This window comes from Choloepus didactylus, chromosome 3, assembly GCF_015220235.1.
Source record: "Choloepus didactylus isolate mChoDid1 chromosome 3, mChoDid1.pri, whole genome shotgun sequence".
Classification (NCBI taxonomy): domain Eukaryota; kingdom Metazoa; phylum Chordata; class Mammalia; order Pilosa; family Megalonychidae; genus Choloepus; species Choloepus didactylus.
Window position 1 is genome coordinate 120,425,383 of NC_051309.1, and position 13,613 is coordinate 120,438,995.

Genomic DNA, 13,613 nt, shown 5'->3' on the forward strand with positions numbered 1-13,613 from the left:
TTTCCCAGCCCATAGCTATGACCTCTTGGGGATTAGTTAAAAGAAGAAGAGACAACTCAGGCATGGTTTATGGACAGTTTTTGCTCAATATAAAGGTACCACTCAAAGTGGACAGCTACAGCACTACAGTCCCTTTCTGGAATATCCCTGAAGGAAAGTGGTGAGGGGAAATCCTCCCAATGAACAGAACTTTGAGCATGGCATCTAGTTGTCCAGTTTGCTTGGAAGGAGAAATGGCTTGAGGCGCATTTGTATATTGATTACTGGGCTATGGTCAATGGTTTGACTGGATGGTCAGAGACTTGGTAAAAATAGGATGGGCAAAATGGTGAAACAGAGTTCTAGGGGTAAGGTATGTAAATCATACCTTTCTGAATGGGTAAAAATATGAGTATATTTATTTACTATGTGAATGCTCACCAGATGGTGACTTCAGCAGAGGATAATTTTAATCATAAATGAGTCTATGATGACCCATCCTGTGGATACCAGCTGGCCTCTTACCCAAAATTCCTGTCATTGCCCAATGGGCTCATGAATAAAGTGGCAATGGTGGCAGGGATGAAGGATATTTATGGGCTCAGCAACATGGACTTCCACTCACCAAGGTCAACTTGACTACAGTCAGTTCAGAGTGCCCAATCTTCTAGCAGTAGATACCAACACTCAGTCCCTGATATGGCACCTCTCCCCAAGGTGTTTATTCTGCTACCTGATGGTAGATTGATTACATTGGGTCACTTCTATCATGGAATGGGCAGTGTTTTATGCTTACTGGAATAGACACATAGTTCAGAAACAGATTGGCTTTCCCTGCTCTCAGTGCTGCTGTCAAAACTACCATCCATGAACTTACAGAATGCCTTATCCACCATCATGGTATTCCACGCAGCATTGTTTCTGATCACAGAACCAACTTCACAGCAAATGAAGTGCAGTATTGGGCACATGCTCATGGAATTCACTGGTCTTACCATTTTCCCCATCATCAAGAAGAAGCTAGAGTGATAGACTAGTGCAGTGCCCTTTAGAAGCCTCGATTACAGGGCCAACTGGGTGACCATACCTTGCAGGGCTTTGGCAATGTTCTCCAGGAAGCTGTATATGCTCTAAATTAGTGTCCACTCTATGGTGCTGTTTCTGCCACAGTCAGGATTTATGGGTCCAAGAATCAAAGGGTGGAAATAGGAATGCTATCACTCACTATTACCCTTAGTGATCCACTGGAAAAAATTTTTGCTTTCTGTTTCTGTGACCTTAAACTCTTCTTGTCTACAGATCTTAGTTCCAAAAGAAGGAGTATTTATACAAGGAGACATAATAATGATTCCATTGAACTGGAAGTTAAGACTGCCAATCAACTACTTTGGGCTCCTCATTGCCTCTGAATCAACAGCTAACAAGGGAGTTACTGTACTGACAGGGGCATTTGATCCTGATTATCCAGGAGAAAAGACTGCAACTACACAATGGAGGTGAAAGATTTTGCCTGGAATATAATGGATTTGCTAGGGTGTCTCTTAGTACTTCCACACCCTGTGATTAAAGTCAATGGAAAACCACAACAGCCCAATCAAGACAGAACTACTGATGGTCCAGGCCCTTCAGGAATGAAGGTTTGGATCACCTGTGGTGGTTTGAAGCTGTATGTACCTCAGAAAAACATGTTGTTAAATTTAATCCATTCCTGTGGCTGTGAACCCATTCTAAGTAGGACATTTTGATGAGGTTACTTCAGTTAAGGTATGGCCCAGCCCAATAAGGATGGGTTTTAATCCTATTACTAGAGATTCAGACACAGAAAAAGCCACAGGAAGCAAGAGGCTGGATATCAATGCATCCTGGACAAGAAGGGAGAGACCAGGAGATGCTGCCATGTGTCTTGGCATGTGAAAGAAGAACCAAGGATCACCAGTAGCCAGTCCCAGAATGCCACAGGTTTCAAAACAAAGCATCATCTGGATGATGCTTTGATTTGGACTTTTTCCCAGCCTCAAACCATGAGAGAATAAATTCCCATTGTTTAACCTGATCCATTTCATGGTATTTGCTTGAGCAGCCCAGGAAACTAAACAGATTTTGGTACCAGGAGAGTAGGGTGCTGCTATCGCACATACCAAATGTGGAAACAGCTTTGGATTTGGGTAAAGACTGGAAGAATTGTGAGGTGTTTGATAGAAAAGGTATAGATTGCTTTGAAGAGACTGTTGATAGCAATATGGATGCTAAAGGTAACTCTGATGAGGTCTTAGACAGAAATGTTGACTGTCTAATTGGAAACTGGTAGAAAGGGGATCTGCATTTTAAAGTGGCAGAGAACTTGGCAGAATTGAATTCTGATGCATGACAGAAGGAAGAATTTTAGGGTAATAAACTTGTGTATTTAGCTAAGAAGATTTCCAAGCTAAGTGTGGGAAGTTCAGCCTGATTTCTCCTTGCAGTTTATAGTAAAATGTGAGAGGAAAGGGATAAGTTGAGAATTGAACTCCTGGTCACAAAGAAACCAGGCATTGATGGTTTGGAAAATTCTCAGTTCCAGAAAGCAAGTCCCCAGAAAATGTGCAAGTTTTACTGAACATGGAACCAGTCAGCCATTCCAGGGGAAGTCAGGATTGGAAATAGTTGTCCAGGATGGCTCTGTGGAAACTTCTTTTGTCTGATGGTTTGGACCCCTGTGAAGTTTCTTGTGTACCTTGTATGGGTGGAACCACTGCCAGCCTGGACTAAGAGGGCAGAGAAGGGACAAATTGAAGGAAAAATCACTTAAAGGGAGAACCCAGCTGAGGTCCGGACCAAACACATCTTCTTTGGCCAAAAGAGCAGACTCATCCGTGTGTGTGGAAAGGATTTCACAGGTCCACAGATAGAGGGGAATTATGCCCCAGGACAGATCACACCCATAAACAATTTGATGAGACATTGTACTAAGCATTGTTTCTGAAATGCCTTAAGACTTTTGGGATATTGTGATGGAATGAATGTATTTTGCATAAAGAAAGAACATGTCTTTTTCATGCCCAGGAGGTAGTGTGGTGGTTTGAAGCTGCATGTACCCCAGAAAAACAAGTTCTTCAATTTAATCCATCTCTGTGACTGTGAACCCAATGTAAGTATGAGGTTACTTCAGTTAAGGTGTGGCCCAGCCCAATAAGAATGGGTCTTAGTCTTATTACTGGAGTCCTTTATGAAAAGAGTGAGAATCAGACACAGGGACAGAAAGCTACAGGATGCAAGAGTCTTGACATTGAGGGAACCCAGAAGAGAAGGGAGAGACCAGGAGATGCCCCCATGTGTCTTGCCATGTGACAGAGGAGTCAAGGATCACTGGTAGCTAGACCCAGAACACCATAGTCTTTGAGAAGAAAGCATCACTTTGATGATGCCTTGATTTGGACTTTTTCCCAGACTTAAACCATGAGTGAATAAATTCCCATTATTTAACCTGATCCATTTTATGGTATTTGCTTGAGAAGCTCAGAAAACTAAAATATCACCCAACCAGACAAAGAATCAAGATAGCTGAAGTGCTAGCTGAAGGCCAAAGTCATATGGAATGGTAGTGGAAAAAAGTAGTTATAAATATGAGCTACATCTATGTTACCTATTGCAGACCATAATGGTTCTGAGTATTCTTCCTTTTTTTTTTTTGTTGTAAATATGATATATATATATATGAATATATGTATCAAATATCTTTATTTTCTTCCCCATCTTATTCCCTTATCATATAACATAAGTTTGTTAAATTTATGTCATAGTATTTAAGTTATAGGATATTAAGTTTTAGAGTGAATATTACCCAAGGCCTTGCATACTCTTCTGGGGAAAGGATTAATGTGTTTCTAATTGTATGCAAGACAGTTGAGTTACGTTAGGTGAAAATACCACTGTTACTGTTTTCATTTAGAGATTAAGTATGTTTTAATGAGCTGTGTAGTGTACCAAGTTGACAAGGGGGAAGGTTTTTGATGATTAAGTTCATGCATCAAGTTGGCTAGGTTATGGTGTCCCCTTTGGTTAAGGAAGTACTGGCCTGATTGTGTCTGGGAGGATATTTTGTGGATTTAAACTGATTGCAACTATGGCTTATTACTTCCACAATCAAGAAAACAAGGAGAGAAGTGTCAAACAATCAGACGGAGGTCTTAAAATGAGAACTGATGATTTCAGCAGTCAGGAAGAGTTTCTATCTCTACTTTTGTCAGCCAGCTTTTCCTGGGTAATTCATCAAAACCTACTTCAGAGTTCCCAATTTCCAGATTACTGAATGGAATTTGGATTTCCTAATCCCCATGGTCACATGAGCCAAATCCTATATTACATCCCTTATTTTTACACACATACATATATATATATTTGTATACATACACACGTATAATCTCTCAGTTCTTTTTCTCTGGAAAACTCACTCTAATATAGCTGATGTAACCTGAATGGCATTAGTAAAGAGGAAAGAGGTGAAGATGAAATTGGAGAGGTAGCCAGTGGCCATATTGTGTAGGTACATATGGGTCAGAGTAAGGACTTAAATTTTTATTCAAAGAATGAAGAAAAGCCACTGGATGGTTTTGAGTAACCTACAGTTATGATCTGTTTTACATTTTAAAAAAGACCATTTCAACTGTTCTGTGAAGAATGAATTATAGTGGAAAAGGTAGAAGCATAATGGCTGGTGAGAAAGGTATGGCAGTGACCTGAGAGGGAAATTATAATGGTTTGTACTGATAAGGTAGAAGGCAGGGGTAGGAGAAGTAGTTGCATTTGGAGTATAAGCTGTAGGTGGGGCTGACGGGAATTGCTGATGGATTAAATTAGGACGTGAGAAAAAAGTGAGAAATCAGGGATGACATTTAATTTTTGGCCTAAGAAATTGGGCTTATAGAGATGCCATCTACTGGGATGGAGCAGAATACATGAGGAGCAGGCTTGTGGAGGAGGAAGTCAAGAGTCATGCTTTGACCATGGCAAGTTTGAGACACTATTAGAACTCTGTTTCAGTTATGATTAGATCTGGCTGTAAATTATAGATTAAATAAGATAGAATTTTACTTTTCTCTGCCATAAATTCTGGAGGTAGGCAATACAAGGCTGGATTAACAGCTCTATTTATGAAATCTCAAGGGACTCAAGCTGTTTGCAGGCTCCCGGTTTGCCATCCCTTATGGCCCTCATTATTATGAGCTAAGGTTGAATTCCAGCCATTATAGCCATGTTTCATAAAACAGAGTGCAGGGAGGGGGACATGACACAGACACGGCACATGGCATTTGCACTTCTGTCTTATTGGCTTTACTCAGTCACACGGTCACACCCAACTGCAAGGGAGGCTGAGATATGTAGTTTATTCTGTATATCCTGTGCCCAGCTGAAAATTCTATTACCAAAGAGGAAGTGAGAATGGATATTGGAAGACAACAAACACATCTGGTTTGTTGGTTTGCCACCTCCTCATTTCTTAGGACCTCCCTATCTCTAAATTCACTGGATAATTTAAGGCCTTCCCCTGTAAGACCTCAGCATATTCTAAACTTTTGATTATTTCTTCCTTGGAATCCCCACATCCTTTGGCTTCTGTGTTATAGTTTTCCTTTTTCATGTTTTTGTTGTTGTTTTTGTTCTTCATGTAGCTTTTCCCTTCCTAATTGCCCTCTTATTTCCAAAGACCAGTTAAGGGCTCATGAAAGGGACACCCCTCTAGATGTCAGCTGATCTTGTGGCTTCTTCTCCTGGTCCACTAGTAGTTCTTCTTCTGGTCCCAAACCTATCCACTGGGCTCCAATCTAAGGCTTATTCTAAAGAATCCAACAGACTCTCCTCATAAAAATGAAGGCCATTGTGTTTCATTCAAGTCTTAGCAGGATTTACCATGGTTAGACTTTGATGTACCCAGAAGCAAAGAGAAGAGTCACTAGTGCTTACACCCCCAAGGATTGCCCTTACACACAAATCAGTTGGTGTGCTGCAAAGGAAACAGAAATATCCCCCTGTCTGAGAGACCCTCTCCAAGCTGTTTATCACTGAGCTGCAGTTCACCCCTTCCTGGCTTCTAATTCCCTTCTCAAATTTTTCTTTGGAATTACACAATAAAAGAACAGGCATTGTTTCCAGTACTCCTTGTTAAAATACACATGTTATCTGAGAAGGGGTACGTGACTTCAGGAGGGCTTATGAGTCAAGATATATTGTGATTCAACATTGCTGTTTTCTTCCTTTTGAGTCCATAATGCTCATGAAGCAATGACATAGGTCAGAGTTAACCCAAAGTACCTTTTGTCCCAATAAAGGAACAGTGTTAGAACTTCCTTGTCTCCCAATAATGTTAGCAACACTCATTACAAAACATTTTCTAATGCCAATATCAGAATCCTGTTTTGAAAAAGAAAGCTGGATATCTGCAGGCAGGGCAAATTGATGTTCAAGATCAACAGTCAGCCAGTTCGAGACAGGCGCTGATGATTACAAACAACTACTTTAGACAATGATGAAGTTTAATGCTTGATGTCCAAGAGCCATGAAGTAGTTTTCTTGTCTGCCTTGTGGCTTCCATTTTTCTCTTCTTCAACTCTACCTCTCGGGGGGGGTGGGGGGTGGCTTCCATCACTATTAAAAGCGTGAGATCGCCTGCCAATGGCCAATGAGGACAGAACCTCCAGTACCAGCCACTACTTTTGCTTTTATCTGTCATGCCTAAAGCACTGATGTCAGGGTAAGGGTGCCATCTTCTGAAGCTGTGGGCACTGTCTCTGGCCAATGTTCAAACTTCTATCACCAGTGCAGTGGCTGTGTTGTGTTTTTGGATATTTTGGTAAGTGGCTCTATGTTTTCGTTATTGTAGCTCTCTCATACTACAATTTAGAGAAATCTGCAAATGGACAGGAATTCAGTTATTCAGCAAATATTTATTAAGCATCCACAGTATCCACATAGCATTCTAGGTTTTAAGGACACATCAGTGAACACAATAGATGAAGTTTCTGCTCCCAAGGAACTTGTACTCTTGAGTATGATGGGGGAGGACGTAATAAATATGTGACAAATATTGTGCCCGATTTCAATTCCCTCTTCCTTTAGAAACTTCTTCATTTTTTTTAAATTGTAGAATATAACATATATACATAGAAGTGATAACCTTCCGAGTGCAATTTAACAAGTAGTTAGAGAGCAAATTTCAAAGAATATTATGGGTTACATTTCCACAGTTTCAATTATTTCCCCATTGTGAAATACAACACACATACAAAAAGATAGTATCTTTCAAAGTATGATTTAACAAGTAGTTATATAGGAAATCTCAAAAGTTGTCTTCATTGTTTTTGAATGAAACATGTGAACCTTGATGCTTTTTTTGGTCTAAAAACTGAGTTATTTCTCCAGATGCTCCTTGGGACCCTTGCTACACAGCAAAGTGAGAGTTTTGAATAGAAAAGAAACTTGACTAGTCTCTCATATTTGATAGAACACATAAATATCACCCAAAATAAACATACCTGCTAAAGCTGTTAATTTGAAAGTGAAAATATTTTAATTTCCTAAATATAGCCTATCACATAGAAAAGCTGTTGCTGGTTGTGACATTATTATCTTTGACATTATGGTTTTGGAGATCTCCTTGGAGATGTGTTGCAGAATTTCCTTATATGTATAGTTTGAAATGGAATCTTTCAAAGACACTTCCCCATTTAATACAGTTTGACATTTTTAGAAACCTAAGTAAAGGCCCAAGTTTGTGTATAAGAGAGCATAATTTCATATCACAGGTATTTAAGGGAGCATCTTTTAAAATGGAACTGTCTAAGACAGAAACACTTGCCAACAAGATCAGCAGAACATAGGAAATATTCTCTATGTTTACAGGACATTTCAGAAATAGCAACACTTGTTTAGCTACCAAAGCTTTACTTGCAGCTTCCAGTATTTATTGAGAGTCTACTATTTGCTTTAATTTATTATAAAATCAGAAGGAAAAATAATATAATGCTAATAAGCATACAATGAATCCAGCCTGGATTATATTCACCTTCATATCAATGCAGCCATCAAATAAAAAGTTTAATATTTTATGGAGGAAGGTGCCACAGAGGCAACATGCCTCAGGCCCAGAAAACTCATATGCAGCCTTGGGGGAGAGAGATAATAAAGAAGGATCTTGACATGGGGAGACTATCCTGGATTACCTCTGTGGGCCCTAAATGCAATCACAAGTGACCTGTAAGAGGTAGACTGAGGGAGATTTTACACACAGACAGAAGTGGCAAAGATAGATTGGAGTGATGGGGCCACGGCCAAGGGGCGCTGGCAGCCACCAGAAGCTGGAAAAGACAACAAGGAACAGAATCAGCCCTAGTGCCTCCCAGGTAGTGAGTGCCTGCCAACACCTTGATGCAGGCCCAGTGGTACTGATTTCAGACTTCTGGCCTCCATATCCATGAGAGAATAAATTTATGTTGTTTTAAGCCACCAAGTTTATGGTAATTTGATAGGAAACTAATACAGTATATTAGAGAATAAGAAGGGTGAAAGAGAAAAAAAAATAAATGAAGGAAAGGCAATTGAATGTGTTAGAGGGAGAAGAGTTAAAATTTTAGATAAGGTGCTGGGGAGCAAAGTTTCCTGAACAGGGACATTTGAGTAAAGACCTAAAAGATGTGAGGGAATGAGCTCTTTGAAAAGTAAATAGAGACCACTCTTGGCAGCAGAAATAGCAAGTGCATAGGCCCCAAGATGAACAGGTACTTGATGCTTGAATGACAGCAAGGAGGTCAGTATGACTAGAGTGCATGAACAAAGGGAAGAGAAGTAAGAGAATAGGTCTAACAGGTGACAGGACACTAGATCATGTGGGATCCTGTAAGGTTATAGTAAATTCTGGCTTACATTTTCTCCTGATTTATACTTAAAGGTATCTCCCTGGGTGTTAGGTCTAGAATAGTTTGCAGGGGCATGAATAGAAGTGTGGAGAGCAGTTAGAAGGCCACGGCACTACACCATGTGAGATGTGATATTGACTTAGAGCAGGGTAGTTGCAGTGGGGATGGCGAGAGGTGGATAGTTACTGGCATTCCTTGGCTTGTGGCAGCATCAGTTCAATCTCTGTCTCCCTCTTCCCATGGCCACCTTCCCTGCATCTGTTTGGGTCTGTGTCCTCATTTCCCTCTTCTCATAAGGGCACCAGTCATATTGGATGAGGGCCCACCCTAATCCAGGAGGACCTCATATTAGTTAATTACATTTGCGAAGACCTTATTTTCAGATAAGGTCACATTCACAGGTACTAAGAATTAGGACTTGAATATATCTCTTTGGGGGACACAATTCAACCCACAAAAAACAAGGGAGCAAGAACAGAAAAAGACAATGTCCTTCTAATTTTTGTCTCCTCTACATCCAGCTCAGTACTGGGACTTCAATAAACATTTTTTAACTGAATGAAAGTGTTTCTGCTTGTGACAAAGGGATAGAAAAAATCCTTCTAAGAATGAGCCATCCAAGCTTGTCTCTCAGGGAGTGTCAAGTCCCCTTGCTGTATATCTATAGCTCCCTGAAATTCTCTTTAGAATGGTTATCTCAGTTTGCAATTATATGCTGATTTGGATGATTATTTGCTTAAGTCCTACCTCTCCTGACAGACTCTGAGTCACATCAGGGTAAGACCATTATCAATTCTATTCTCCTTTTCTCCCAGCATTCAGCACAGTGTTTAGAATGTAGTACCTGCTCTATTGCTACTTGTTGAACAAATAAAATGAATGGAATATGATTTGGTTTACCAAGACTATTCTATTTGGATTTATCTGTCGAACAAACTCACTCGGACTCTAAAAATGCAGTTTTCAAATGAAACCTGGAAGAGAAGGGAGACACCAGGGTACATTACCATGTGCTTTGCCATATGACAGAGGAATCCAGGATTTCTGGCATCTGATCTTCAGGAAGAAAGCTTCTCTTGATGATGCCTTTATTTGGACATTTCCATGGCCTCAGTACTGGGCATGCCCTTCCTTGTCTCGGGGACAAGCACCATCAAGCCTTACCACTGAGGGTTTTACCGCAATGATGAAAGCATCAAGTACCTGCTGAAAACTGGTAAGACAATAAATGATGCTGTGCTTTCCACTGTGGGGATAGTCATTGCTATCCTCAAAGGGGAATTCTACCAGATCTGTTACCTGAAGGAGAAGTGCCACTCAAATATTCAGAATCCCTATGTAGCAGCCCTCTATAAGCAAGTTGGTTTGCTTCCTCTTTGGCTGTGCCATCAGCTAGTCCTTCACAGACTTTGCCAAAGTGTTCATAGGGCACCTGTGTCATCACTTCTTGAGTGTCTGCAACCCTGATTTCAGCCAGATCAATTGATCCAAGGGCTACATTCAGAACTACAAATGCAGAGGAGATGAGAGCAAAGTACGGAAAGCCAGGAAGTCCTTCTCTGGCCAAGCCTCCTTCTCCAAGTTCACCATGTTGTATTTGGTGCTCTACCTGCCAGCTTGCTTCCCTTGGCAAGGTGTCTGCCCACTCTGGCCCCTCCTGCCATTACCCTGATCATGATGGCCTTCTACACTGGACTGTAATGCATATCTGACTAGAAGCACCATCCTGGTAATGCTCTGGCAGTGTTTGCTCAGGGCGCCCTGTGGTGTGCTGCATAGTTTTCTTCATGTCTGACCTCTTCAAGACCTAGATGACACTCTCCCTGCCTCCCCCTGCCACCAGGAAGGAAATTCTCTCATCTGTGGACATTACTGACAAGAACAATCACCATCACATGGTTGAGATGCCTCTTGAGCTGATTTTGTAAGATGACTGCTGACAGCAATTTCTTGCTGCTGTCCAATCTCATCAGACAGTAGAATGTAGGGAAAAACTTTTTGCTTGACTGATTTTCAAAAAGAAAGAAAGAAAGAAAAAAAAGTCTTACCTTATGGCCCTCCAAAATAAGTAGTGCTCACCTATGTGGAAACTGCAGCAAACTAACACCAAGTGCTGGAATCCTGGACGTGCAATTGGTTTAGGTGTTCATGTTCTAGTGAGCATGGGCTCATTCTGGAACAAATACTAAAATGGTTCAAGCAGAGTCTACTGGTCATCTTTGTGACCCAAGGAAGCCTGGACCTGTGAGAAAAGTGCAAATTTACATTGTAGCACACCATGCCAGAAATAGTACTGAAGCAAGAAAACAGCCATTGAGGGGCTCCCCTCTTGCCTCTTTTCCACCCACTTCTCTCCATTCTCTACTGTGATTTTGGATCAGGAAGTTTGTCTTGTTTTGGTCTAGTTTTTCACATAGATGGAAAGAGGAAGTTTGCTCAGTCCAATTATCAGATCCTGAATCCAAATACTTTATACTAGGCTTTGTCACTTCCTCTGTCCATAGATCAGTAACCTCAGTTTCTTGCTTTAGTGATTAGGAGACTTTTTGTGGATAAGTGAATTCCATAAAGGGGACAATTTCAGAAGTAACTGAGGGTATGGACCTTCACTGGTCTTCTTTTGATGCATCATCTTGTGATGTTAAACATCAATTGCAGGTTGCTGGTATTGTGAACAACCAATCACTGGTCACTTGCACACCCTTAGAAATGGTTAAATTTCAGTTACTGCCTTCTTCTCCCATGAAATCCTTGCTGTGTAACTACCAGGATTTCCTGTGAAGGTACAGAGATGAACAAAGGTGTCCACCCTCTGATGTAAAGCAGGCCTTCTGTACATGAGATGGGAAAATGAACAGGGCAGAATGAAAAGTGAACCAAACTTTTGGCTGCTCAAAGTCAAGATGAGCTAGACTAGCAGATGGTCTCAAGCCCAAGAGGCTGCCCTACAAGATAAAGGAGCTGACAAGGGTCTTGGGAAGTTGCTCTTGCTAAGCTGGGTAAAGCACTGTTGTCTTGAGGTTGACCTCTAGGGCAGTTTTTTGTAGGTTCTGCTGGGCAGAACACATGGGTTAAATCACCAAAGAAAGTTTCCCCTCTTCTTCTATCCATAAGTGCTTCCAAGCAAGGTCCCACTCTAGGTAGTGTAGACAGGGACCCCTTCTACCGAACCTTTGAGAAAAGAAGGAAGGAAGAAATGCTTTTAGATCTTGGATGCAAACCTTTCAAAGGGCCAAATGTAGTCACATGGATCATCCACATGCATATCCTTATTACAGAATCCATCCTTTCATTTCAACTATAGCAAGCTATGATTTTTATATTCACATATTATATAAATAATGTATAAAACATTAAAAGTTAACTATGTAAATATTATTTCTGAAACAATTTTAGCTATATCCACTATGATTATAAACTGTATCTTGACCTGTGTTATTTATATTAGCTGCTTAAAAAAGCATTGAGTTATTTTTTTTAATATCAACTAAAACATTGTAGATCTGTGGTAGACATTGTATTACAAAGAGAAAAATAACTGCAACTAGAGAAAACTGCAATAAAACGTTAAATAGTCAGTATTTTTGTAAGGTTCCATTTTGTAAAGGGAATAATGTTCAAAGACTTTTGTAGACTACGAGGTGAAAACTTGTATCTATGAAACTGTACTTGTACTAAATGTATTGTATTAAATGTAAATTGTATTAAACTATACTTGTACTAAATGTAGTTGTCTTATGAAATAAAAGCTCATAACACAACTGAAAAAATGCACTTTTCGTCAAATGGGAAGAAACATGAAGGCTTTATCTAAATCTGGATGTCAACTATTAGCATGTAATCTGATAACTCTTCCTTCTCTGCCTATCCACCCACAACCATCTTCTCCACTGAGCCTGTATGAGCTGTGCAGAGCCTTCCCAACACATTACTGTGTGATCTGATGAGCACTTGTAGTAGGCTGAGTAGTGTCTCCCCCAAATCCATGCCCACTCGTAACCTCAGAATGTGACCTTATTTGGAAATAGTGTTTTTGCAGATGTAATTAGCTAAGGATTAAGATGAGATCATACCAGATTAAGGTGGGCCTAACACCAATGACTGGTGTCCTTATAAGAAGAGGAGAGAACACAGAGAGTCACACAGGAAATAAGGTCCTTGAAGACAGAGGCACAGACTGGAAAATGTCTACAAGCCAAGGAGCACCAAAGACTGCCGCCCACCACCAAAAGCTAGGAGCCAGTTCCTCCCCCATACTCTACAGAAGAAACACTTTGATTTCAGACTTCTAGTCTCCTGAATTGTGAGAGAATAAATTTCTGTTGTTTTAAGTCACCCAGTTTGTAGTAATTTGTTAAGGCAGCCCTAGAAACCAAATACAGCTCTCATGAAGAAATCCATCCACTACCATTCACCTAAATTAAATGAGGTATCCTCATATCAGTTTCATGCACCCAGCGGACTAACTCCACAAATAGAAAGTGACATTTATGAATATTATAACTTAAAAATCAACACAACTAATTAGCACCTGTTTTATCCAGGGCTTTCCAGAGAAACACATGAATCTGAATTCCCCAGGGGATGCTGGCTGGCTGAAGTAAAGAAAGAAATTTTCTTTCTGATTCCTGATATCCTCAGGATTTTGACTTCTGATATCTGCTTCTGGCTTTAATACTTCCAACTGATTGGGTAAGAAAACTCCTGACATTGCTGAAGGCAATCTCTTTGTTGATTGCAGATTTA

The 13,613-nt window shown here is 40.4% G+C and overlaps 1 pseudogene; it reads left to right on the plus strand.

Moving 5' to 3' along the window:
• Window positions 1–9,989: 9,989 nt before the first annotated feature.
• Window positions 9,990–10,795, plus strand: LOC119530403 (annotated as a pseudogene).
• Window positions 10,796–13,613: the final 2,818 nt, after the last annotated feature.